A 26,531-nucleotide genomic window follows, 5' to 3' on the forward strand; every position below is an offset into this window, starting at 1 on the left:
AGCAGGATAAAATGATTCTACCCTCTACATTTCAATGTAATTCACGAAAAAATGCAGCAGCTTAACTAAGATGCTATGTCTATTGTTCGAAAGCATGGCAAACCTGACATTTTCTTACCTCTCACATACAATCCACAATAACCTGAAATAGCTAGTACTGCTTTACTCCCATATGAAAAATCCACTGATCGTCCTAACATTGTTACTTGCGTTTTCGCTTTTAAACTGAAAAACTGAAGATGGATAGGTTAAAAAAATGTAATTGGCATGAAAAACCATTCAGAGAGAGTATGTTTCATTATTATGGAAGCAAATAACTTTTAAAATGACTGGTAGGCCTATTCTTCATTGGAAATAAATCTGAAAAAATTTTATTTGAACTTCTAATGAACTTAGTTTGCAGCATTTGCTGCACAAGCCACTAGTTTTATAGAATTGTATCATATAAGAGAGATGAAGTTTAAAAAATATTACATTCGCAATAATTATATTACGTGAAATAATTCTTTCCACAATATTTCGGCCGCTCGTTGTAACAATACACAAACATTATTCTGTATCTTAGCAACCAGCTATACCTATGTCAATTTTTAGTCCGTCACAAAATCTTTCGCTGAAGTTTTCTTTTTAATTCCTGCTTTCTAAAATTTTTCATGGATACTTTCATTGTAATCATGGTAAGCTTCGTAAAATTCCAGCAAAGTTATCAAAGGAAATTGCATTATTATTATTATTATTATTATTATTATTATTATTATTATTATTATTATTATTATTATTATTATTTTATTTATTTTATTGTGCTTCCTCAAATTAGAGGCTGCCATTAGACAAAGCATACAAAATAATATAAATGATGAAAGATAACAGAGTAAGAAAAAAGTAAACAAGTACACAAACAAACAAACAATGGCAGTTTACAGAATAAAAAAAGTTACAAGTAAAGAAGCATTGAAAGCTAATAAGAGAAAGAAAAACGATAATGTTGCGTTAGTTTTTTCAGTACACAGAATTAGAGTCCATATAGGTGGTTTCGTAAAAGTTTGACTGACTCTCTGATTATGAGGAGGGCCAATTCATTCAGAAACGATTTGTGCAGCCCTAGGGTCTTACAGAATTGAGAAGAGAAGTTAGGTATCGTTCCTCTTGCTCCAAACATCAATCCCGTAACACTGATATCGTGAAGTTGAATATTATTATTATTATTATTATTATTATTATTATTATTATTATTATTATTATTATTATTATTATTATTATTGGAAATTTATCATTTGATGAAGTGAAAAAAATTCAAGTACGTTGGACCAACAGTAACAAATATAAATGACACTCGGGGGGAAATTAAACGCAGAATAAATACGTGAAATGTCTGCTATCATTCGGTTCAGAAGCTTTTATCATCCAGTTTGCTTAAAAAAACTGAAAATTAGAATTTATAAAACAGATATATTACCGGTTGTTGACTATGGTATGAAATTTGGATTCTCATTTTGAGAGAGGAACATACGATAAGAGTGTTCGAGAATAAGGTGCTTGGGGAAATATTTGGGGCTAAGAGGGATGAAGTTACAGGAGAATGGAGAAAGTTACACAACGCAGAACTGCACGCATTGTATTCTTCACCTGACATAATTAGGAACATTAAATCCAGACGTTTGAGATTGGCAGGGCATGTAGCACGTATGGGTGAATCGAGAAATGCATATAGGCCTAGAGCATTAGTTCGGAGGCCGAAGGGAAAAAACCTTTGAGGAGGCCGAGACGTAGATGGGAGAATAATATTAAAATGGATTTGAAGGAGGTGGGATATGATGGTAGGGACTGGATTAATCTTGCACAGGATAGGGACGTCAGAATGGTGTGACGTTACTCATTGCCATTTCTAAGCAAGTGACGTCAGATGTTGAAACTTCTGTAACGTTTCATCAGAAGGTAAAAGAAGAGTAAGAATACTGTTAAAACGTAGACCTTAAGACGTCATTTTCGTCTAGAATCGTGAAGGTTGATGGTGAGACAAACTCAAATCAATTTGATCACTTACTTTTGCTTAAAATTGCAACTTAAGCATATTTATCATTTTAATAAAAGTTTTGATACTGTATCGTTGTTTATTATCATACATTAATTTTAAAAGGTATTTAAAATTGCGCAATATAGCTACTTAAGTAACTTATAAAGCAGACTGTATCTTAAAATACAAAGAAACTTCATTTTGCGAAAGATACAAGACTTCCAAGGAGAAGTTGAGTGTAGAGGGAAATATTATATTAACAATGTTTTTGTGTAACGGAGACCCTAGAGATATTAGCTGTGTTGTGTGCACAAACCGTTATAATTAAAACTCCTACGTGTACATTTTTCACAAACTCGCTCCACAACTAACATTAAATGAATTAAACATTAAAAAAGGCAGGGTTATATTGACAAACTACACAAACCCCAGTCTTTTAGTTTCATATCAAACATAATTTGTATCCAAAAAAAAAGTGTTTTGTTAAACCGTATCGTGTAAATAAAATAAAATATATCATGAAAGCATCACTGCGAACTACGATCAATCCATCACAGAGTATTAAGGGTGCAAAGCTAATGTGAACCAGAAAGAAGTTTTCGTAATACGACAGCTGAAAACCCTAAACTTTTCACGATTATTAATGTGTCAGAATAAATCAAACAACCACGATTATCTGGACTAACTCCATAGGCTAATCTTCGCGATAACCTGACCTATCCCAGGACAAACATGTACTAAAAAGACTTAAAATAAGGCTAAATGGAACGCGAAGTCAATGAGCGCCGACTAGGATCAAAAAAGTTGTTTGTGGCTTCTAAAAGATCGATAGCTTAACTCTGGCAATTGAAGTGAAAACCCAGATAACCTAATCCATCCCACTATCGTAATATTATATCTAACCTTTATTGCCGGTGAAACAATGTAGGCTGATAACCTAATTCACTTCATCACCTGAAATGAGACAATGTAGAGCAGAAAGCGAGTCTACACAATGTTAAAGAGCCTATAGAGCCCAGAGATTTATACAGGGTGTACCGTAAGTAATGTCATCAATTTCAGGGGGTTATTCTTTGAAATATTTCAAACAAAAAAAGTTTAATACAATTTTGCTTGTTTTTGTTTCATTTCCGAGAAAGGAATTGTTTTATATGAAACATTTAATAGCATGTTTTGTGAAAGCCATTGATTTAATTCCCAGTCAATTTAAGAGAGCAGTGTATCATGATAATAAGTGATTGAAAGAATTTTAGTTTTGTCCTTCAAATGTGCAGAAATTTCATCCGAACAAATGTAACTATTCGATCTAAAAATTAATTTTTAAATGTTACATTTCCTCGGATGAAATTTCTGCACATCTGAAGGACAAAACTCCATTTATTTTGTGTTACATTATCAAAGCATTTGAAAGAACCATAACATTTACAAGAGAGTATTAATCATTTATGCTGAGTCAAACTTCTATTTGTATGTAAAATTGAATGAAGATTTCAAAAATGTAAAATTTAATATAGGGTGCCATTTAAAAAAGTGTTATTTTTGCAACACTCTTTACATGAATCAATACTTTTGTGAGATCACAGCCATAAGTTTTAGTTGGATATCTCCAACAACTTTTGTTTTTGGTATTTTTTCATAAAATGAATATATAAAGAGTTATTAGCATTAATCCATATTTTATTGTGAAATTGTGAGATGAAGTTGAAGTTGAAATGGATACTAATAAAGATAAAGGTAGCTCCTTCACATGCCATAAAGGCACTTCGGGGGCATGGAGGTGGAGCCCCATGCTTTCTTCATCTCGGCACTAGAATGAGGTGGTGTGAAATGGATACCAATAATAAGTAACTTGTAAATGAATAATTGATATTTTATAAAAAGTGACGATTTTAGAAACAATACAATTACCGGTACCGGTACTGACCTTTTGGCAATTAATACATATTATTTTATCAATGCTCTATGTGTATCAGAATGAACTATAAGGGATTTAATGAAAGGATTTTATGACGCTTTTCAACAATGTAGAATTATTTACGTGGTTATTTCCGTACTGAAAATGCCCAAATATCTTTAGTGGTTAGAAGCGCTACCAGTTAAGGTGCAACAGAATGCACACGGAATTTATTAATTACACAGATAGTAAGTTGATAATCGAAGCAGAGAAGAGATTTGTTCCAACCAGACCGCAGTACTGCCATTCTCACTGCTTCAGCGCTGGACTATGAACTGATTCGCTTCGAGTATCCCCATTAATCTTTGTTACAATATTCACACTAATTACGTTTGAATTATTGAACGGCTGGCTGCTAGATACTCAAGGCCTGCAAAAGAGCTGTATCAATTATTCATTGTTACAATGACTGGAAATAACGAAGATTTTATCAACAGTAATCTCACTAGAGGTTTTGATTTATCTAGAGAAAATCAAAACTCGAGTGGGATTTAATTGACTATTACACGATTAGAAGAAAGTATATAAAGATTAGAAGTAACAAAGTACTCCAATACAATAAAATATTAATTGGCTTATGAAAATACAACTGTCTTCAAATATATCAACTATCGAATCTGACGATGTCATATCCAGGCCTTGTACACTGGTTTCTGACAAATAAGTATTATTATTATTATTATTATTATTATTATTATTATTATTATTATTATTATAATACCATCTCAACATTACGCTAGATGGCAGTAGTGTTTTATGATTATGTTTTCTTGTTACCGGTATCAGTTGTGCCAACTATGGAATCATCATTGAACTCTGTGGACTGTTACTAGTCAAGAAGGCATTGTTGATTCAGTTTCATTTTTATTAAAATGCAACATTCCACTTCAATTATCCGAATCCCAGTAATCAACGTCACTTGACAGATGATTTTCAATAAATCTTAATATTAAACAATCTCTGATACGTGACTATCCGTAATATCATATAGCAGAAGCTATAACATAACCTAACTAATATACTGTACACAAGTGTTAGAAAAGTTTTAATTAACGACGATGACATAAAAAATAAACATGAATAATTTTAAAAGGAATAATTATTGAATGTACAATTTTCAAATTTGAATGTGGTTGGTGGTTCAATTGATGTTATATTGGACGTGTGCTTAATAGAAGTGGAACTCGTTGATTTAGGCCTACATGGTGTATTCAACTTATTCAGGATTTCCGAATGGTGCTCTTCATTTATTTGTAAATCGGATTTCAGAAGATGCATAGGTATGATCAGTGATTTTTATTAATTTTTGTTCTTGAATGCCAATGCGAGTCATATTTGAAACTGATGTGCATCGACTGGAGTGGTTTGTAATTTTATATATATATTTTTTTTTTGACATCCAGACCAGCGCAGTTTCAAATGTTGGCAAACAAAGAAACAAATGCTAGGGACGCGATAAAATTAAACAAATGCTAGGGACGCGATAAAATTGTGCGATAAGCAGCCATGATTGGTTGAAATACGTCCTTTCGTACCGTTTTATTGGTCAAATGTAGTATGACGTAATAAAATTTATCTAGGTTCCTTAAGTTGCTAAAGCTTACCAGTAGGTTCGTCTTTAACCTCTTCTTCCACTCCAGAAAAATATGTTTCATGAAATAGGTGAAAATGTACTAATGAACTTTAAATTGCTTCTGTTTTGTTAATGATTTGAATACAATGTTATGGTATATCATGTGACTCAGGATGAAGAGTGTTAACAAATTTGTGAAATGAAATATAGAATATTCTGTAAAAAAAACTAATTTTCTGTTACTACGAATTTCAGTACCATCTTGTAAAATTGTCAAGGATAGACTGTGGTCATTACTATAAAGTACTGTAAATACAAAACTATTTTTAGATATACTAAAATATGCTGGTTATGGGAGGTATTTTTTTTATGAAATATTTAAAAATGTACACATTATCTTTCAATTGATTTTGTTTTGTTAATGGCCTGAATATGTTATTTATACTTATTAGCCTGTTTACATTTTCAATTATTTTCATATAATTTACAAATCTGAGATAACAACATATAGTCCACTGGACTGAAAAGAAATGCCGAGTCGAAGTCGCTATCGATTTGAAATATTATCGTGTTACGAGGACTTCGCCGTATTAAATAATATCACAGTCTAGTATATACAGTCACGAAGCTCAATACGTAGTAAATATGCATCCATAGATAGTTGCTAACCACTAGGATCGCTAATATCGCCTCATTGCAGACAATGCGAAATAGTGTCAGCACAGTCTATTGTTCCTAGCACCCTCACAACTCAAGATTCGTGACTGTATATACTAGACTGTGATAATATTATACAAACACATCTGAAGTGACCTAAATTTTCTAAAGAATTTCATTCCATGCAAACGAGAAATGTGTAGTTAAATGTTAACTAGACTAAATTTTCAGTTCTGTGTGTGCATTTATAATACAATTTTATATTTATTTATAATAAAATTGAAACATTTTTTGTTAACACAATATGAAACGTAACTGGCCGTATATATCGATTGTAACAATGACAGCATCTATGGAGAATAAGGAAGGCTGTGGAATATCATATAAACTGCACTTTCAATATTTTCGTGTAGTATTCTTATTGATGTTGTAAAATAAAAGTATATGAATAATTTAAAATCAATTCTTATTAAATAATAAGATTAACATGTTATAAAAGTTGTATTTACATGTTTTTAAAAAACTAATCTCAGGAAAACAGCTTTGCTAAAGTCCTCGGAAAACGATATAATTTCGTATCGGCATTTCTTTTGCAGCTTACTGTTCGTACTCTGGTTAACTCTTCGAATGGTATGAAACAGTCTGTCATGTTCTGTAACGTAACAATGTGAATACGATAGACAGAACCATCTTGTGGGCGACAGGTCAACAAACAAAATATGATGGATTTCTTACGTGTAAATATTAAATGTAAATAATAAATGTTTGTAGCCGTCATTTCGAGCACCTATCGTGAGGTACAAAACGGTACGTTGTTTTTCAGATTTGTAAAAGATATTAAAGTAATTTAAAAATGAAAAATAACGTAAATAATAATTGTAAGTAAATATAATATAATAAATATAGATAATGTGGAAAACAGTAAATGATAGCAATCAGAAGTCTGCATCGGACGTTTTCGCTCGAGCGCCAAGTAGTTCATAGCATAATCATGCACATGCATGATGGGTAAAATCGTCACGAGCGATAAATCCTCGAACGGTATAAGCCGAGCGTTAGACATTCGTTCTTGTTACAGTGATGAACTGTGTAGTAACATCATAGATGTTTATCATTTCAAAACTTTGCAGTGTTTAACTAACCTCTCCATAGTACAACTACAAAACTTGCTTTACAATGTAATATAAATGTTGTAGGTAAATGTTCCCCCCCCCCCCCACACAGGAGTGATTTTGTTTTTGCCACATCTGATAGACGTTATTGAATGTAAATATAATTATTATAAACGGAGAACACAATCACGATAGTGCAAGAACTGTATCAAGTTTTCTAGTAATAATAATAATAATAATAATAATAATAATAATAATAATAATAATAATAATTAGTGTATCAATTTTTGCGTCTGTAACAGTTGTGCAGCATGATTATTCGTTTTATTATATTTTCTGTGACGTTATCTCTGTACTAATATTGTTATTAATCTACTGCTATATCAATAATATTTTGTAAAACGTTTCTACATTGTCGCAGTATATAGGCGGAACACTATTTATGGACCTATCATATTATATATGTGGTAAATCAAATATTGAATAATTATTAATTAGCAATAATAACTTTATATCGAAGTTTTTCATGCTATTTTATTTATAACTTCATGTTCCTGTTTTGGTACGTTCCATTGACTGTTCCATTTAAACGTTTGTCATAAACGCAGAAAATAAAGCCTTATTTTTACCTTGTGAGCAAAACATATGTGTATCTTATCTGTCGCCTTCCATACAAGATAAGACATGTCGGTGAGATGACCTTGTACTGTGCTTCTATTTATTACGAGCTTATCACGACCGATCGTGTCTAACTCGAGGGTGCGACACTCGACCGAGTTCAAGCGAGCGATTTAACTCCAATGCAGCACTCTGATAGCAATAGACAAATTTAAGTTCATATCTCCTTAATCTGACATCGTAGACCCCAAGTTCCTTAATCTCAAAATGTTCTACAGAGAATTTCCTATTTCCTGTTTAATTTTTCACTCTTTTCTGTGTAATCTCGTAGACCTCGTTCACGCTAAATAACATTTGAAGATCTGCACAAGTGCGCTAGTTTTATTAATAGAAGGGAGAACACAATGTTGCAGAGTTTTCCACCAGACATCGCATTATCGGTCAAGTTGTGTACTGAAATATAACGTGATTTGCATCATTGAGTTATGCATCGTGTTTTGTGTATTCAAAGCGTTGTTAACATGGATTTAACTAGTTTTGTCGTAAAGTTTTTGCGTCTTAATCTTGGTAAACATCCCTTCTTCGTTCAGCTCTACTTTTCTTCATAAAGGATGTACAGTAGTTCGAGAAACGTTTTAGAATTCTCTTCACAGTCGCTGAAGTGCAGCTGTACAGAAACTAGAAACTTTTACTGCATCAAAGTTTCGCTAGAGATTTAACAGTGGGAAGTGTGGGAAAGAGAAATCTCTAGTATTGTTTTAATTAAGTTACTGAAGTCTCTTCTTGACGACCGTGCTAGAAACATTACTTATGTCTGTGATTCGTCGACGAGATTGAATAGAAAGCCCTTCAGTGACGAAGTGATGAAATTATGGCGTTTATACGTCGCTACTGATTGTATTTTCAATGACTCGTTATATTACTAGGTTCAAAAAGTTCCCGGAATTTTACTACCATTTTTCGTATTAATATATAACAAGGTATATTATACATTTGTTTTGTTGGTAACATTCATGATGTCATTTCCTTAAAGTTTGTTGATAATGGCGATTGTTGGTTTTGAGTTGTAGGCAATTGTTTATCATTATGTTTTGTTTGTTCGTCGCATTTGGAATTATGTCCACAGAGCAACGTACAAACATCAAGTTCTGTGTTTTGTTACACAAAACTCCTGCAGAGACATTAAGATTGTTGGAAGAAGCATATGGCGAAGCAGCAATGAAAAAAACTGAAGTGTATGCCTGGCATAAACGCTTTTCTGGTGGCCGCGATAGCATCAAAGATGACGTACGCAGCGGCCGACCAACAACTGTAACAAATGAAGCAATCGCTCAGCGTGTGCGTAACATAACTGCTTTGGATCACCCACCATACTCTCCTGATCTCTCACCACCTGATTACTTTCTGTTTCCCCGTCTGAAAAGTCATCTGAAAGGACGGAGATTCAATGCTGAAGAGGTTATCGCAAACGCGACGAGAGCACTAAGACGGGTTTCACGAAATGGCTTCCAGGCCTGCTTCCAGGAACTCTACACGCGTTGGCAAAAGTGTGTTGTTGCGGAAGGCAACTATTTTGAAGGGAGTGCTGTAGAATAGTGTTTAAGGTACGTTGTTTCTATGATACTAGCAAATTCCGGGAACTTTTTGAACCTAGTATTTACGGACAATGTTAAAAAGTAGATCTACTAAATTCACATTTTTCCTTCATGCTTTTAAACCTTTGAATAATTATATATAATTAAAACTTGAAAATCGAATTTGGGGGGGCCTAAAGAATGTTTTTAATTAATAAAATTTTGAATTTTTGTGAATTAAGGGGTTAGGTACAGCTTACAGCAGTAAAATTATTGGAAATATCCAAAAAAAATTTCCTCCAATATTGTATCTTGTACAATAATGAAAATTGGTAAGGTAAAGTACCTAAATAAGAGACAGGACCCTAATAAGAGATACCTTGTTAACATCTCCGGTATAATTTGCTATCTCTCGACAACTATGGTAAATCAATGTTTGTGCTTCTAAGGCATCGTGTTCTTTGTCTAACCTCAGTTGAAAGTAAGCAACGAAGCTGACAGCAAGAAAAGTAATTTTTCAAATTTTGAACATCTTAGTGGTTTTTGTTGAGGAAGTGAACAGCAGGCAATGTAAGCTACAACAAATTTTTTTATTAATTTTATAAAATTGCTGGCAAAACGTTGCATATAATAAGGTAGATTGCTAATAAGAAAGATAATAATATATGACCAATTAGGTAGCTATTTCATTTTTATGTACTCCGTTCCCTAATAAGAGATATCTAGGGATCCTATTAAGAGATAGTGTCTCTTATTTAGAACCCTTCTTTGGTATTATTATGATCTTCACCTTTCAGAGTTTACGAAAAGCGTTAATGCTTCCAGTCGTGTCAGTTTGTCTGCCAGTAACCACATAAGAACCAATTTTAATTTAAGTAATACACGTATCTCTTATTTGGAATACCTTTCAAAAACATCATTATTTCCCAGTTTTACTTTTCTTACAATTTAAAATAATAATAAAAACTGACTAAAATTTGTATTGTCCATTCCAAAAATAGGTGAAATTCTGTTTGTGTTCCACTCATTCAGATTAATAATGTCTAGTCCCATCCTCATTTAAGGTAATTCGGGGTAAGACGCCACAACTAAGGTATTTCTTGGCTATACAACTCAAAACCTGAAGTGATAAGCCAATACAAACAAATTTATCGTATTTTTCAATTATAATTGGCTCTGTATAATGATTGGTTCCTTTGCAAGTGCGTATATTGTTAACAATTTTTCATGTTAAAAGAACTCGCTTCAGGGTGGCATCTTTCCCCATATATACGGGGAAGATGCCACTTGGTATGGGGTAAGATGCAACAACATAGTAAATGGCATACGTAAAATAAACATTGGAATATTTTATGTGTATTTTATTACAACTGCAGATAAACATCTATGAATTTAATTATGAACTTGTTTCATGATTATTTTGCAAAAATTGATTAATTAGGACACAATTCTGAAAGTGAGTACGAACCTGCACCACATTTCATACAGTGCAAATTATCACCACTGCAATCTTCGTGCAAGGATTTCTTGCATGCGGTGCACTGAATCCAGTCACACTTGGAACATGTCTTAGCGTAAAAGTGTCCAGAACAAACAACAAAAATCATCTTCCTCATCAAAACTTTTACCACTGTCATCGTGACTAATTTCGTCAACAGAAGAAGAAGAATAATAATAATAAGAAGAAGAAGAACTTACAAATCTCTTTTTCTTTCTTGGTTGGGAAGGTTTCTTTTTTTCTGGCCTTTTTCCGCATAATTTCTCTTCTCTGTGATGTAGTTGAGATCTACGCTGTTTGTTTTTTACGAGCAAAGAATTTAGATTTCTTTACTTAGGAATAGGGCTGATTGTTTCCAGAATTGAAATCCCGTTATCCGTTCTGATGGAAGCAGCTATTGATGTAGGTCTACTGTCACATGCTCCGCTAGTGGAAGGACCTGGTGAACATTCAGTAATGTTTGAAGATTCCATTCGTCATTTGAGAGTTCTGTATGGAATGCCACACACCCTCGCTGCAGCCCATGACGATTTTTGTCCATACTTTAAATCTTCAGCAGCTCGAATTAAATTTTATTTTGACTAAGATGTCCAATCTGTTTTTATTTTGCAGTATCAAGTCATCGTCCGCGTAAAAATGAAATGTGAATTACATTTTTAATCATTGATACCTTTTGTAAAGTATCAGAGAACATGTAAAATAATATAATGTAAAATATTATCAAATAATAACCTTCCCAAAACATAATTTACGGGTTAAAAAATGTATTTCTTAACCATGTTGCGTCTTCCCCCAGTTACAGGGGGAAGACGCCACTCACACTTACTTGCCTACTGCCGCAAGGTTGTTGCCGTAGCTGCATGTCTAGTGTGTGTAACAAAATGCACAACTCACGTATGTAGCACATACCCCATTTAAAATATAGCATCAGTCTATGAACCTTAAATATAAGCAACGAAATATTATAAAGTGTGTACTCACCAGGCTATATTCTCACAAGATCCAAAATAACGGCGATGAAAGACGATAAAGTAAGACATACGCACAAGCTATGTGTCCACCCCGTCAACACTCTTCAAACTAGAGGATCCGTGCTGTCAATTGCTGACACGTAAAAGAACTGCAAAGAAAGTTGCGTCTTCCCCCAACTGGCATCTTCCCCCGAATTACCTTATAAGTAGTTAAAAAAAGTGTCTCTTATTTGAATACTTTATCTTATGTGTAAAACACTGTCCTTCTGCTATATGAAAAAAAAATATTTTTACGATTTAAAAAAATTATATATATATAATTTTTTTTTTTCAAAATTCATAATGTTGGCAGTTCATTGTGCAGTGATGAAGCGTTTCCCTCATAACTCATAAACTTTTTAACTTTTTTTATGTTCTCTCTCTTTTATTTTATTGCTGAAACTCATGTTTACAATATCATGCTCTTTCAACTACATTCCTCTATAAATATATATTTTTTTTAATTTTGTGTTAGAATAAAATACTGATATTTGACCATTTTGTAAAATGAATTTATTTTTTATCAGACAATATATCAAAGGTAGAGAAGTGAGCTTGCATCATATTGTTGATATGACATGCATAAATACACACAAAAAATTTAATCACAGAATATTGGATAGTTTTTTAGTTATGTGGGAAACGCTTCATCACTGCACAGTAAACTGAATTTTGAAAAAAGAAATGTAAATAATTTTTTTAAATCGTAAAAGTATTTTTTTCATGTAGCAGAATGACAGTGTTTTACACATAGTAATTTTCATTATTGTACAAGGTACAGTAATGGACGAAAAAAATGTTGAATACTTCCAAAATGTTACTGCTGTAAGCTGTACCTAACCCCTTAACATAGGGTAAAAATTCTTAAGCCGCTGAAATGATCTCCTACATATGGATAATGTTACATACTAAAATTAATTATTTATTTATCTTGAACCATTCAAAACTGTCACATTTTATAAGAACTTTAGAAAAAAATATGTATAGGCCTATTTGTATATTTTTAGAAAAAAAATTATTATAATTGATTGAAAATAATAATTTTAATTTTAATTGCATTGTGACAATTTTGAAATAGTAATCACATAACATTTTATACAGCGTACCTATGGATATGTAACTTGTCCAAATAAATTATTATTTTTAAGAAAATGTGTACTGGTGATCAAAATATATCGGGTGACCAAAAAGTCGAAGTAACCAAAACTCCGGACGACAAAATTCCAGTGACCAGTGACGAGAATTCCGCTTTCCCAAATGATTAAATTAATTCATTGCTCTGTGGTTTTGGTAGACTACGTTAGAATCTAAAGAAAGCAGCAAAACAGTACAACGTGATCTATTGTTGTGACGAGAATCCAAGCCCCCGCGTAACGGTAAGACATCATGTCACAAACACGTTCACGTCTGAGTATTTCTGACAAAGTAAATATTATTCAACGCCTTGAAAACGGCACAAATATTAAAGATATTGCTGGAGAGAGTAAGGTAATATTTATATACTCTTATTTTCATTTATTTATTTATTCATTCGTAATTCATTCGTTCATAACTTCACTCACTCACTCACTCACTTCTTTCTTCCTTTACTTATTTAGTTATTTATATGCTCTGTATAAGAATTAACAAAAGATTATGATTGATGTTGTACTGAAAATAAATTATTATTATTATTATTATTATTATTATTATTATTATTATTATTATATATATAGTAGTTACTGTTCTCCAACCAGGAGATCAACTGTGAAAGGAATGTGCTTACTATTGCGTCATCTATTGGAACGAAGTAGATAGATAATATTACCGTTATGACGTCAGTTTAAAAACCATGCGCTCTCCTGCATAAGTTATTTCCTGTATGGAGGGATTAAAAGACCAGGAGATTAACAGTGATCTAATTTTGTAACTAGGGTAGTATCAATATGTCTCTATCAATGTTATGGTTTGTGCTGTGAGAGCTAGTCAGTAGAGATAAGAGTACCCACGTGTGTGACCTTATGACATCTTATGACATCAACATTCATTCACAGCATTACTCCGCTTCGTCTCATTCCCCGAAGACTTTCTCGTGGTTGGAGTACAGTAGTGATGCAATATTAATAGTAATGATTCATGTAAAATGTTATTCAAGGAAGGAAAAACAAGAGTTGATATTGCAAAGGAATAGTACATTATGCAACGAGCCTATAATGATAGTGATTAAGAAGCGAGTATGTTTGTTTATGAAACGAGCCCAAGCGAGTTTCATAATTTTCATATGAGCTTCTTAATTACCATTATAGGCGAGTTTCATACGACTTTTTATGCTCGACCATATTTCTAACTTGAAATTATTAATTTTATTTGTATCTAACTGACCTTGAGCAATACCTCGTAAATTGTGTGATGTGCGCAGACGCGAAAGTATTGATTTTTTCCGAGGAACAGATGTCCACATTGACCTTGATAGCCTATAAGAACCTACAGAATAAACTAAATATTAACTTTGATATAACATTGAAATTGATTTAGAATTGAAAAACGAGATGACAAATTGAATTTATTTGAATATTATTTACAATTAACGCTAATTATTATAGTAACAGAATATAACCTTCTGCGACAGTATTGGATTTCCAGCCTCCGTGACTTTTCGCTAATTCTCTTTCGATTGCATATCCGAGAATAATCGATACTTGCGGTTGTATAACGGTACAAAGCTGACTTGTCATTGGCTGAGGTTTTATAACGGTACGAAGCTGACTTGTCATTGGCTGAACACTTGTACTTTAATGAGTAGGTGTACTTTAATGACATGCATTAAAGGACTGCTACCAGGTGTATAATTACTACATTTCGGTATGGTCGAGCATAAACTATATTATAATGCAATAACTATTAACAAGTATAGTAAAATAAATATGTCAGCATTTTTACATACATTATCAGTGAGATACGTACCCCTTGAGACAAACCTGCCCATTCCTAGGGATACGTGTACCATAGTTTGAATACCACTGCTCTACCAAAAGATAATGCTTACTGATTGCAGGGGACTTGCTCCGTGTGTTATATCGAAGTAGATAAACATTGACTGTCTACTAAATAGACGGAGCGGTGTAATTCGTAAACATTCTTGGTCTACACGCGCCCACACATAGCGATAACATCCCTCATCGCGTCTTTGTTCCTCGCCGCATTAATCTGTATCGTTGATGTAACATTTATGGCACCGATATTCCAAATCCCAGAAGAGTGACAAACACTATTAAACATCGTCCGTCAGCTCGAGATGCCAAACATTCGCAATCGCCAAGAATCATCCGAACACAAAAAATCACACTGTGAAAAAATCACCATTAACTGTCACAGCGATTTTTCCGGAGCTATCATAAATTCAGAGCTGTGACAGGAAAAAGCTTTCATGCCCCACAAAACCCTCTACAACAGTGGTCGTCAGCACTCGTTGAAATGGGTATTGGGTAAAGAGAGCAGGGGATCCTGCACATCCGTGCATGCTTCGTGGGAGGGAGAGGGAGAAATCTGGGCTTAGTTCAAGCGTCTCAAGGCCAACGCATAAAAGTTGTTACAAAGAGCAAGTCTAGATAACATAAGGTTCGTTCCAACAAGCGGTTCATGGATCAGTTCATGTACGGTCCCTGTACCAACTTATGCGCATGCGCTAGTTGAGCATCTGCTATGGGATTGAAACTGGACTGGACGCTGTTGGAACGCTTTCGCGGATCGTTATGTACTAAATCCAGAGATGCTATAACTGTGATCATCTTTACTAAGAACGGGATGCTTATTATTATCGTTTTGCAGCTAATTCTAATTGCAGAAAATACAATTTCGATCATTTTCTATAAAAAGATGACAAAAAATATGGAAGGCAAGAATTCCGCTAATTCAATGTCGTGTACTGGGGAACTCTCATCTAAAAATAGTTCTTTTTTTTAATTATTAATGTATGTACTTATTTATTACACTTTTAATCAAAGCTGCATGTTGAAATTGTAATTAACTATTTAAATACCCAAATAATTTCCATTCCCTTTCTTTTTGGCGAAACTTTAAATTAAATCTCTAGTTTTATTACTCGTCTATACTGTCACTTTTCATCTTTAACCTCATTGATGTGAACAGTCGATCATGTCTTTCTTCAGTATCCAGGAGACGTTGGCGAGCTTATGCGCATGCGCGTCTCGCGTACTCTTCCGTACATGCCTCAATCCGCGGACTGTTTCTGACCGTTCCGAACCCGTGTCAAAAGCTTGTTGGAACGCCCGACTGCAGTACATGTTTCCGGTTCAGGACTGGTTCGGATTGTGTTGGAACGCTTTTGTTGTACTGTGCATGCTCACGATGGTTACGGACGGTTCCTGACTGCTGTTGGAACGAACCTATAGTCAGCTGAATAGATAAGCGCAGTACCCGAAGATAGCCGATCGCTGATTAATGTCACACGCATGAGCGAGCTAAGTTGTAACTGTCGTGGGAGAAATGCCACAAAGCTGCACTTTTGAGTTACACTGTCACAATAGGCGGTTGTTTTCGGAAGGAATTTCTTAAGTAGTTTGCAGTAACAATAATAATAATAATAATAATAATAATAATAATAATAATAATAATAATAATAATAATAATAATAATAATAATAACAGGCTACATTTATTTTCTACTTATATATACTATCAATGAGTAAAAAGAAGACATCTGAAGCATGAAGAGCCATATATGTTACGTAATTATTTAAGCACAAGGAACTGGCCACCTTACTCCATTATCTCCTGGTCTAGTTGACTCATAAGTGGTGCCTTGTTGGTATCACTTGTGAGGTTCAGACCTGTCTTCGGACAGTTGACCAAACAATAACAATATTTCATTTCTAGTAAAGGTTTTTGGTATCCCTCTTTTTTTGAGTTTATACTATATTTAATAAAATATTTTTATTGGGTTATTTTACGACGCTGTATCAACATCTAGGTTATTTAGCGTCTGAATAATATGAAGGTGATAATGCCGGTGAAATGAGTCCGGGGTCCAGCGCCGAAAGTTACCCACCATTTGCGTTGAGGGAAAACCCTGGAAAAAACCTCAACCAGGTAACTTGCCCGAACCGGGATTCGAACCCGGGCCACCTGGTTTCGCGGCCAGACGCGCTGACCGTTACTCCACAGATGTGGACTATTTAATAAAATAAAATTCAATGAAATAATAATAATAAAATTACAATTAAACTTTTTGTTTATTAAAGTAAGTATTCTTACGTTACGCTAATATTAATATATTAATTACAATAATAGTTAAATAATATATTTCGTAATGTTTTCAACAATTAAAAATAACCTAAACATCTTAGAAATTCACAAGCAATTATTTTAAATTAGAACTATTCAAATTTTAAATCTCGTCTCAAATTCTTTTCTCAAGTCCTCCAGTACATCTTTATATTTGTTACACTGGTCTTGATTCAAATCAGGTAACAATTTTAGGTTAATAAAGTGGTAACAGTTACCCACTGAAACTTGCGTCTCCCACAATTTCGCTTTCTCTATGAAAATTTTTATTTCTTCATACATTTGCGATAATAACAACATTCTTTCCTCGGAGATGGAACAATGACTGACTGTTACATCGTAGCGGTTGCAGATGTCTATTCAAACGTCGCGGTCAATGACGTCATCCGGAGATAGACGAACTGGTCCCGCATCTTGTTCCACTCTTACATTGAAAAAGAGAAAGAGGAGGAAGTGCTCTGAGAAGGCCCTATTGAGACGTCTGCCTTAGTTGATACGAACGATCAGTGGAGACTAGAGTAGTAAGTACTATACACTTGTGAGTGGTTTATGTACGTACACTATGGCAGAAAGTTCAAATAGTGATTTACGTAGGTGTTCCACCCCCTACGTTGTTTAACCGTTCATGGGAGGAGGCTTTTTTTTCACAGAGTTTGAAAATGCAGCAATATGTTTAATTTGCAATAAAATACTCAATGTGATAAGAAAGTATAACCTGCAGCGTCGCTATGACAACTGTCATGCTAATGAATACAACAAATTAAAAGACGACGAAAGAGTCGAAATGGTGGAGCAGTTAAAAAACACTAATATAAGATAGGTATTATTATTATTGTTATTATTATTATTACTACTACTACTACTACTACTACTACTAATAATAATAATAATTCCTATACTGATAGTCAGAGAACGTTTCCCTAGGCCCGCAGAATACTGCATCGAACATCGTGTCTTGGATTAGACAGTTTCGTCTCGGATCGTCTGATACTGGACAAGACTGTTTCGGTCTTTCTAGAACTGTCGACAGTCTCGAACAGAGTTTCTCCACGACGTATGTACGTAGTTTGTTTTCCATACATTTCTATTCTCAATTGCGACCTGATAGCAACCGACAATAAAATCGTAACAATGATCGATTACTTTATGCGTTTAAAAGAAGAAGATCACATAAATAGAAGTTTGTTCGATTCATCTTCCAAATCCAAAGATTTATGTACTTGGTTTTATAAGTACATAAATTTCTTTCAAAACTTTTTCCCGTACTTTATATAGCCTATTAGGTTTCTCCAATATTTTTCTTTCCAATTTATACTAAAAAGTGGGGGTCCTTGCATGCACATAACAAGTCTATCTGCGTCGATATCCGTTTATAATTCAATTGGAAAATGCTCGTAAATACAATGCAAGAATAAAATTATACTATTGAACATACCCCAATGGTGTTTGTGTTTCTTTATTAATTTATTACAATCTTTTGTTGAGTTTATTTACACACGCTTTAACATCTGTGGTCAGATCGCGTGTGTAGGATCTTTGGGTAATAATTTGGTCGTTTTTACTATTGTTGAGTTTCTGTTTCTATTGTCGTGTGTTAATAATGTAGATAACTTGTGTTCGCGTGACTGAATTTAGATTTAGATTAATGTTTATGATATTGATGATTGAGACGGTGATAAATCATAGTATTTAATTTTCAATTCGACATTGCCGTTTGTGACGGAAACCATGAAAAACCTCAGTCAATTTGGCTGGTTACGGAGTTTGAATCCGGATCTGCCTGATGCGAGTCTCAGACGTTAATGTCTGAGCCAACTCGCTTGGTCTAATTTATTATTGTTTTGCATAAAGAATTAACAAAATTGAGGGGTCCAGTCAGATAAGACAATAAACCACAATTAAAATATTTACATAAATTCAAATATTCTGGCGTCTGTGCTCATAAATTCCAAATTTTACACATTTTAAATATAACCTATCATTAGAATAATATATTGTCATAGAATTTAGTCCGGAGAAATTAATCCCTCACATTCAATTAATGTGGCTTTGTGACTTGTCTCCTCCTTTGACTGGACTTCACAATTTCAGAAGTAACTTTTTTTTTAAAGTTATTTGGCATTAAAACGGATATCCTGAGTATTTATTAACTGTGTAAAATATGCTTACTTAAATACACATGTGAACATCGGATGATTCATTACACTATTAGTAGTATTGAATTTCACTGAGTTACGTAATTTATGGTACGAAAGAAAAGCCGCCACTGAAATATTGCTTACCCGTCCGCTCCCATAAATGTACTAGCGGGCTCGAGGGTAAGAGACGCTAGCACGAGCGTGCACCCTCCTGACGACCTCTGCTCTACAACGTCAGCTTTCTCCAGCAGAAAATCTATCACGACAGTACCGGGAACTGAATCCGGGTTGCCTACCTGAGAGGAAAACCAACATGCTATCACTGAACCACGGACGCAGCTAGACTACCAGGACTAATATGCATTAAATTAACTGCTATCTTGCAAACGTGTCGCATTGGGAGGAAGTTTCTAACAGTTCTATAAATCAATTAACTGTAATGGATACAATGAAGACTGTGTCATTAAATGGCCATTTCCTTAAATGTCTAATATCAAAAATCTCCGCAGTCATTAAATGGTCATTATCTTAAATGTCCATCCAGGCTGTGATGTTCTTATTGTAGTGTCGTTAGGAGTGACATACTCAAAATATCTTTAAATGAATGAATAAATTGTGTTAAAATTCTAAGCTTTCTGTTCTTCAATAGTATACTACTATACAAGTGTGGTAAGTGCATTATAACAGAATCGAAAAAACGAGGCGAAACGGAGTTTTTTTTTTGTCAGTTTCCGAGATTCTGTTACGCACTTAACGCATGTGTATTCCACACAATTTTTTGGACCATCGTCATTGAAATAAATTTGTTTTTAATTTTGAATAATGCATAAATTTGTTGGATAAGTAAAAATTTATCCTATAAGAAAGTTTTGAAGTCGTTTCCGAGGCAATATGTAGGTTATTTTGTTTCAGTGTAATCAGTCATTGTTGTTTCTGGTAATAAAATTTGTATTAATCTGATCAATATATAAATTTAATTAGAAGTTTTGTAATCATTTAATGATTATGCCAGAAGAACTGGTTGAAGATTAAGTGAATGAATTCATTGAAGAAGCATAGAGGATCGGTTGTGCTAAGTTAATACTGGAAAAGTCTAAAAGAAGATATGAAAATTGTATTTTTCTAAATGAAGGATTCATTTGTTTCTACTTACAGCACATTAGTGTAGTATGTAGTTAAAACAGAACTGTGATTTCTTTTGTTTGCATAGCAACCAGAACGTGCGCTATTCTTAACTTACAAAGCATGTAAACAAGTTAATCGTCCACAATAATACTCGTATATTACGATAAAAAGTTCGGAAGTTCTTTTTACAAAATCGAGGAAAAGTTTCAAAAACTAGCAGAGCGAGTTTTACAGTTTTCGAAATTTTGTAATGCACTTCATAAATGTTTATTGTACAACATTTCTTGCACGCTCATATTTTTAAAATTGCAAATACAATATATTTTGCATTGAAAATTTTGAGCAATAGGTAAACTAGGGTCTGTTGGACACTTCATACTTTAACGTGTTACCTCGCTACTTGTGGGCACCACATTCTGCTAGAAGTCAATGACGGAAGTAACCACGAATGGGGCTACTTCCGTCATTGACTTCTAGCAGAATGTGGTGCCCACAAGTGGCGAGGTAACACGTTAAAATACAGAGTGTCCAACATACCCGACTGTCCAACAGACCCTAGTTTACCCTATTATTGCTTCGCAAAACTGCACTGTAACAATAAGTGCACTGTAATGGACGTTTCTGTGTGGGAATTTTAACTTTAAAGGCCTAACAACAATAGCTATAAATACAACCAAAAACACGATCGTGCAAAATAATATATTACGCTACAAGATTGGAAAATGTTTTTTTTTAATACAAAATCGAGGAAAAGTTTGAAAAACGAGCAAAGCGAGTTTGTCAGTTTCCGAGATTTTGTAATGCACTTCACAAACGTGTATTGTACAACAATTTTTGCACAATCATATTTTTAAAATTGCAAATACAATATATTTTGCATTGAAAATTTGGAGTAATATTATTGCCTTCGCAAAACTGTACTGTAATGGCATCTAAGTAACTATAAGTGCACTGTAATGGGTCTATTTCAGTATAGATTTATATTATGAAAAATGGTTTCTTTAGCAACAAGTTTCTGTGTGGGAATTCTAACTTTCAAGGCCTAACTACAATAGTTATAAATACGACCAAAAACACGATCGTGCAAAATAGTATATTACGATACAAGGTTGGGAAATGCTTTTTACAAAATCGAGGAAGAGTTTGAAAAACGAGCAGAGTGAGTTTTTTAATTCCCGAGATTTTGTAATGCATTTCACAAACGTGTATTGTACAACATTTTTTGCACGATCATATTTTTAAAATTGCAAATACAATATACTTTGCATTGAAAATTTGGAGCAATATTATTCCGAAACCTCCGTGAAAGTGGACTGTAATGGTAACTAAGTAACAATAAGTGTACTGTAATGGGTCTATTTCAGTATAGTTTTATGTTATGAAGAATGGTTTCCATAGCAACAAGTTTCTGTGTCGGAATTCTAACTTTTAAGGCCTAACAACAATAGCTGTAAATACAACAAAATAGTATATTACGATACAAGGTTGGGAAATACTTTTTACAAAATCGAGGGAAAGCTGGAAAAACAGGCAGACAGATTTTTAAATTTCCGAGGTTTTGTAATGCACTTCACAAATGTGTATTTTACAACATTTTTGCACGATCATATTTTTAAAATTGCAAATACAATATCTGTGGCCGGAAGGAAAAAGGTCTAAAGTCAATTTTTTGTGAAAAGGAGAATTTGATATATTCTGAAAGCGGAAACAATTCTCTACAATCTGGTAAAACGGTTAAAGTCAAATAAGACTGACTGGATTTATAGAGCATTACCAAGTGTCGAAGTACTTTTTGAATCGAGCACACACAGAATAAAGGACTTAAGAATATTTATTTTAATACTTTATTCCTTTTTATATTATAAAAATCTTATTTTCACAAAAAAAATGACGTAAGACCTTTTTCCTCCCGGCCACAGATATATTTTGCATTGAAAATTTAGAGCAATGTTATTCCAAAGCCTTCGTGAAACTGAATTCTAATGGTAACTAAGTAACAGTAAGTGCACTGTAATGGGTCTATTTCAGTATAGTTTTATGTTATGAAGAATGGTTTCCATAGCAACAAGTTTCTGTGTGGAAATTCTAACTTTCAAGGCCTAACAGCAATAGCTGTAAATACAACAAAAAACACGATCGTAAAAAATGGTACTTCTTATTATGTCCATTTGTTATGAAACAAAACAAATTAATCTGAGGGATTGGAGAAAATTACGCATTAAGGAATAATATAGGGACTATAAAAAGAGTAAATGACTCAATAAAGCACTATCTAATCATAAACGCGACTATAAGCAATGTTGAAAATCCGAATGAAAATAAGTAAATTGATTGCACATGTTTAACAGAAAATTATCATACGAAGACATTCACATGGACGCTAATACACATCCTTGATTCCGCCTGAAAAGCCATTGAATACCTCCCACATGTCTGAGCTGGTATTTGGGCTGCCTATACAAAAATGAACGGCTTAAATCAGACCCTCTGTATAACAGTCTATTAACATCAACGATAGTACGGAAGGAACTAAATTTTTACGAATCTTACTAACACGATATCGATTTTTAATGATTGTAATGTCACACATTTCCTTCGATAAAAATAACACAAAATGGCGCTATAGTCTAAAACCATCCAAACTGTTTTCTTCTGGACTTCTTCGTAGTTCCGAATTAGTCAGCAGTGGTACATGGCTTCGAAATTATGTGATATATGCTAATTCTAAACGTCAAGGAATTTTTGTCGTGAAGAGTCTGCAGACTTGATGTGTCAGCTGTCACAGATAATACTAATATTAACTTAGTGCCCTATATGAGTAAATAGCAAATGTATTTCAAGTGGGATTTAAATCTTAATGGCATACGGCGTTTACAACTTAGTAAGTGTTTAATTTAGTTTAGCCTCCAATGAATTATTCTATTAAGATATTGTAATACAACACGTCCTTTATTAGGCGCTGTTAGATAATTCAAGTGTACGGTAGGTTCACCTTGATTTACTACTCTGTTATTATTGTTATTATTATTATTATTATTATTATCATTATTATTATTACTTACAAATGGCTCTTAGAGAACCCGGAGGTTCATTGCCGCCCTCACATAAGCTCACCATCGGTCCCTATCCTGAGCAAGATTAATCCAGTCCCTACCATCATATCCCACCTCCCTCAAATTCATTTTAATGTCCTCCTATATACGTCTCGACCTCTCCAAAGGTCTTTTTCCCTACGGCCTCCCACCTAACACTTTATATGCATTTCTACAATCGCTCATACACGCTACATGCACTTACCCATCTCAAACGTCTGGATTTAATGTTCCTAATTATTTCAGGTGAAGAATACAATGTGTGCAGTTCTGCGTTGTGTAACTTTCTCCTGTAACTTCATCCCTCTTAGCCCCAAAGATTTTCCTAAGCACCTTATTCTCGAATACCCATAACCTCTGTTCCTCTCTCTCAAAGTGAGAGTCCAAGTTTCACAACCATACAGAACAACCGGTAATATAACTGTTTTATAAATTCTAACTTTCAGATTTTTTGAGAGCAGACTAGATGACAAAAGCTTCCCAACTGAATAATAACAGGCATTTCCCATATTTAATCTGCGTTGTAATTATTTGTTACTGTTGCTTCGAGATATTTGAATTTTTGTACATTTTCAAACGATAAATTTCCAATTTTTATATTTATTATTATTATTATTATTATTACTATTATTATATTTTAACGTAATTATTCAATAATGTTAAAGTTAAGAATGTTGAATTGCACCAAATACATGTGGCATATTACTTACTTATGTGTGCAAAAATGATATTTCCAGTCATACCTTAATAGGCGATTTTTCATGTATTTCATTATGTATATAAATGAGTATTTTTATGGAAAAATGTTTTCAATACATAATTTTCTATCTCTACAAGAAAATTAATAGTGTTTGTTGAAATTCGTCTGTCTTAAATTTCAGATACATGTAAAACTGACATGTCTACTGTATAAAAAAGAATAAATCGTTTCATTATAATGTCCGATGCTTACGTAAATCTTATGACCCTATTTTTTTTCTTTAATTTATATAATGTATAGATGTTGATAACGTGTTGTGATGCAAAAAGAATATTTTCGATGTGCAAAATATGATTCACTAAAGATGTAGAAGTTTCACAGAGAAAATCTTTTTGTTATTTTCTATTACATACTGCCAGAGCAGAGAATTATTTTCTGGAGCTACTTCTCTGGCAGGAATTGAACACGGCTCCACTGGATTTCAGCCCTATATGCTACCACTTCAGTTACACTGAAGGACTATAAGCTGTTATAATTCGTAGGCTATATCGTATTAAATACAATGTTGTGTATAAGCTTATTTGGATGCATATGCCATTTGTTTTTCTGAGGTTAAGACATAGAAATGTAACAATATCATAAGAAACCTATGTATAAACGCAATGAAGAAATAACTTTATCAGTGGGCCATGTTTATAAATTAGCAGGCTTTGACAATTTGTAGAACAAAAGAACATCGGGCTTTCACGTAGTTTGCATGTTCTCTTGTCTTACAACTTGTCAAAGCCTGCTAATTTCTAAACATGGCCTGCTGATAAACTTATGTCTTCATTGTTTTATACACAAGTTTCTTATGGGAGTGTTAAATTCCTATATCCTATACCCAGAAAAACACACGGTAGGTTCTAGGGATGAAATTCATGTATGATTTGCGTTACTTTCCATACACTTCTATAGACGGCGAAAAAACGAATGCACAATTTTTTCCTTTTAGACGCAATCGTTACACACACACGCATGCACGCACTCCGACACTATCAGCACACTAATTATTTGAAGGCATATGAGAAATGTTACGTCGCCATAGCAACCTGCACTAAAAAAAAAATTGCCACAGCGAAGAGCGGACAGAAAGTTTCGAAGTTGGAGATTCGCGTGTTGTGCGGGATGCATACCTGCAGTCAGTCAATCTCGGGTCTCATCTGCATCGCGTCCACTCGGGAACTGGAGGGACACTGAGCGTCGCGACGACACCTGTGCACCAGCTCGTGTGCTCTGCGCCTGTGCCGGTGCTCGTCAACCTGGGGCCCGCAACACTGACTTGACGACTTTGAGCTTATGGCCTATTTAGGGAGGAGATGGGTGAAAATTCCTACTTCTGTTGGTTTCTAGTTACAGAGTTTATATATTTTGCACACATACTCTTCTTAAAAATGTATATAATAATAATTATCCGTGGCGCTACAGCCCGTGAAGGGCCTAGACCGACCAGCCGGCTGCTGGCCTCACGCCCACATGTCAAAGCAGAGGTGAACGATCATCCAACCAGAATGGAGGTATCGTGTGCTTAGCACGATGATCCCCCCAGCCGTTATAGCTGGCATCCGCAACCGGATTTCGCTACCTATCGTAGCTCCCCAAGTGCATCATGATGCTGGGTGGGCACCGGTCCCATGCACTGGCCGAAATTTCATGAGAAAATTTCTTCCCCCATGAGGACTCGAACCAGCGCGCATTCCGTAACGCGAGTCCTAGGCAGGATGCTTTAGACTGCGACGCTACGGCGCGGGACTAAAAATGTATATTGAAGCCTCCAATTCCAAAACTGTCTACATCCATTCTTAACAATTTTCAGGAAACGCCAAAAACTGATAACTTTTTTCCTCATTGTTTGCAGTGTTCGTCATATTTGAAGCTTATTTATGGAAGGAAAGAGGAAATTTAGGCACAACATTCATTAGAAAATTGCTGGAGACATTTAGGTAGATGACGAAACCGCCATTATCTCAATTTCTTTAAAAATGGATTTAGACAGATTTGGAATTAGACGCTTCATATACACTATAGAAATTTACTCATATCACTTAAGTAGTTTTTTTGGAAAATGTGCCATATATATTCAAAAACCATTTCCTCGCACATATTTTAAATATATGATCCACAATTTTATCTACAGTACCTCTG

At 34.1% G+C, this 26,531-nt stretch overlaps 1 protein-coding gene across 2 annotated transcripts in view; it reads right to left on the reverse strand.

Annotated features, from left to right (window-relative positions):
* Positions 1-25,569, reverse strand: part of LOC138702933 (tachykinin-like peptides receptor 99D) — a 94,462-nt gene extending 68,893 nt beyond the window's left edge. For both annotated transcript variants that reach the window (XM_069830341.1, XM_069830342.1), the window contains exon 1: positions 25,523-25,569. The gene's annotated coding sequence lies outside the window, so the exon portion shown is untranslated. The remainder of the gene's footprint in view (positions 1-25,522) is intronic.
* Between the last annotated feature and the right edge of the window lie 962 nt (positions 25,570-26,531).

This window comes from Periplaneta americana, chromosome 7 (genome assembly GCF_040183065.1).
Source record: "Periplaneta americana isolate PAMFEO1 chromosome 7, P.americana_PAMFEO1_priV1, whole genome shotgun sequence".
NCBI lineage: Eukaryota > Metazoa > Arthropoda > Insecta > Blattodea > Blattidae > Periplaneta > Periplaneta americana.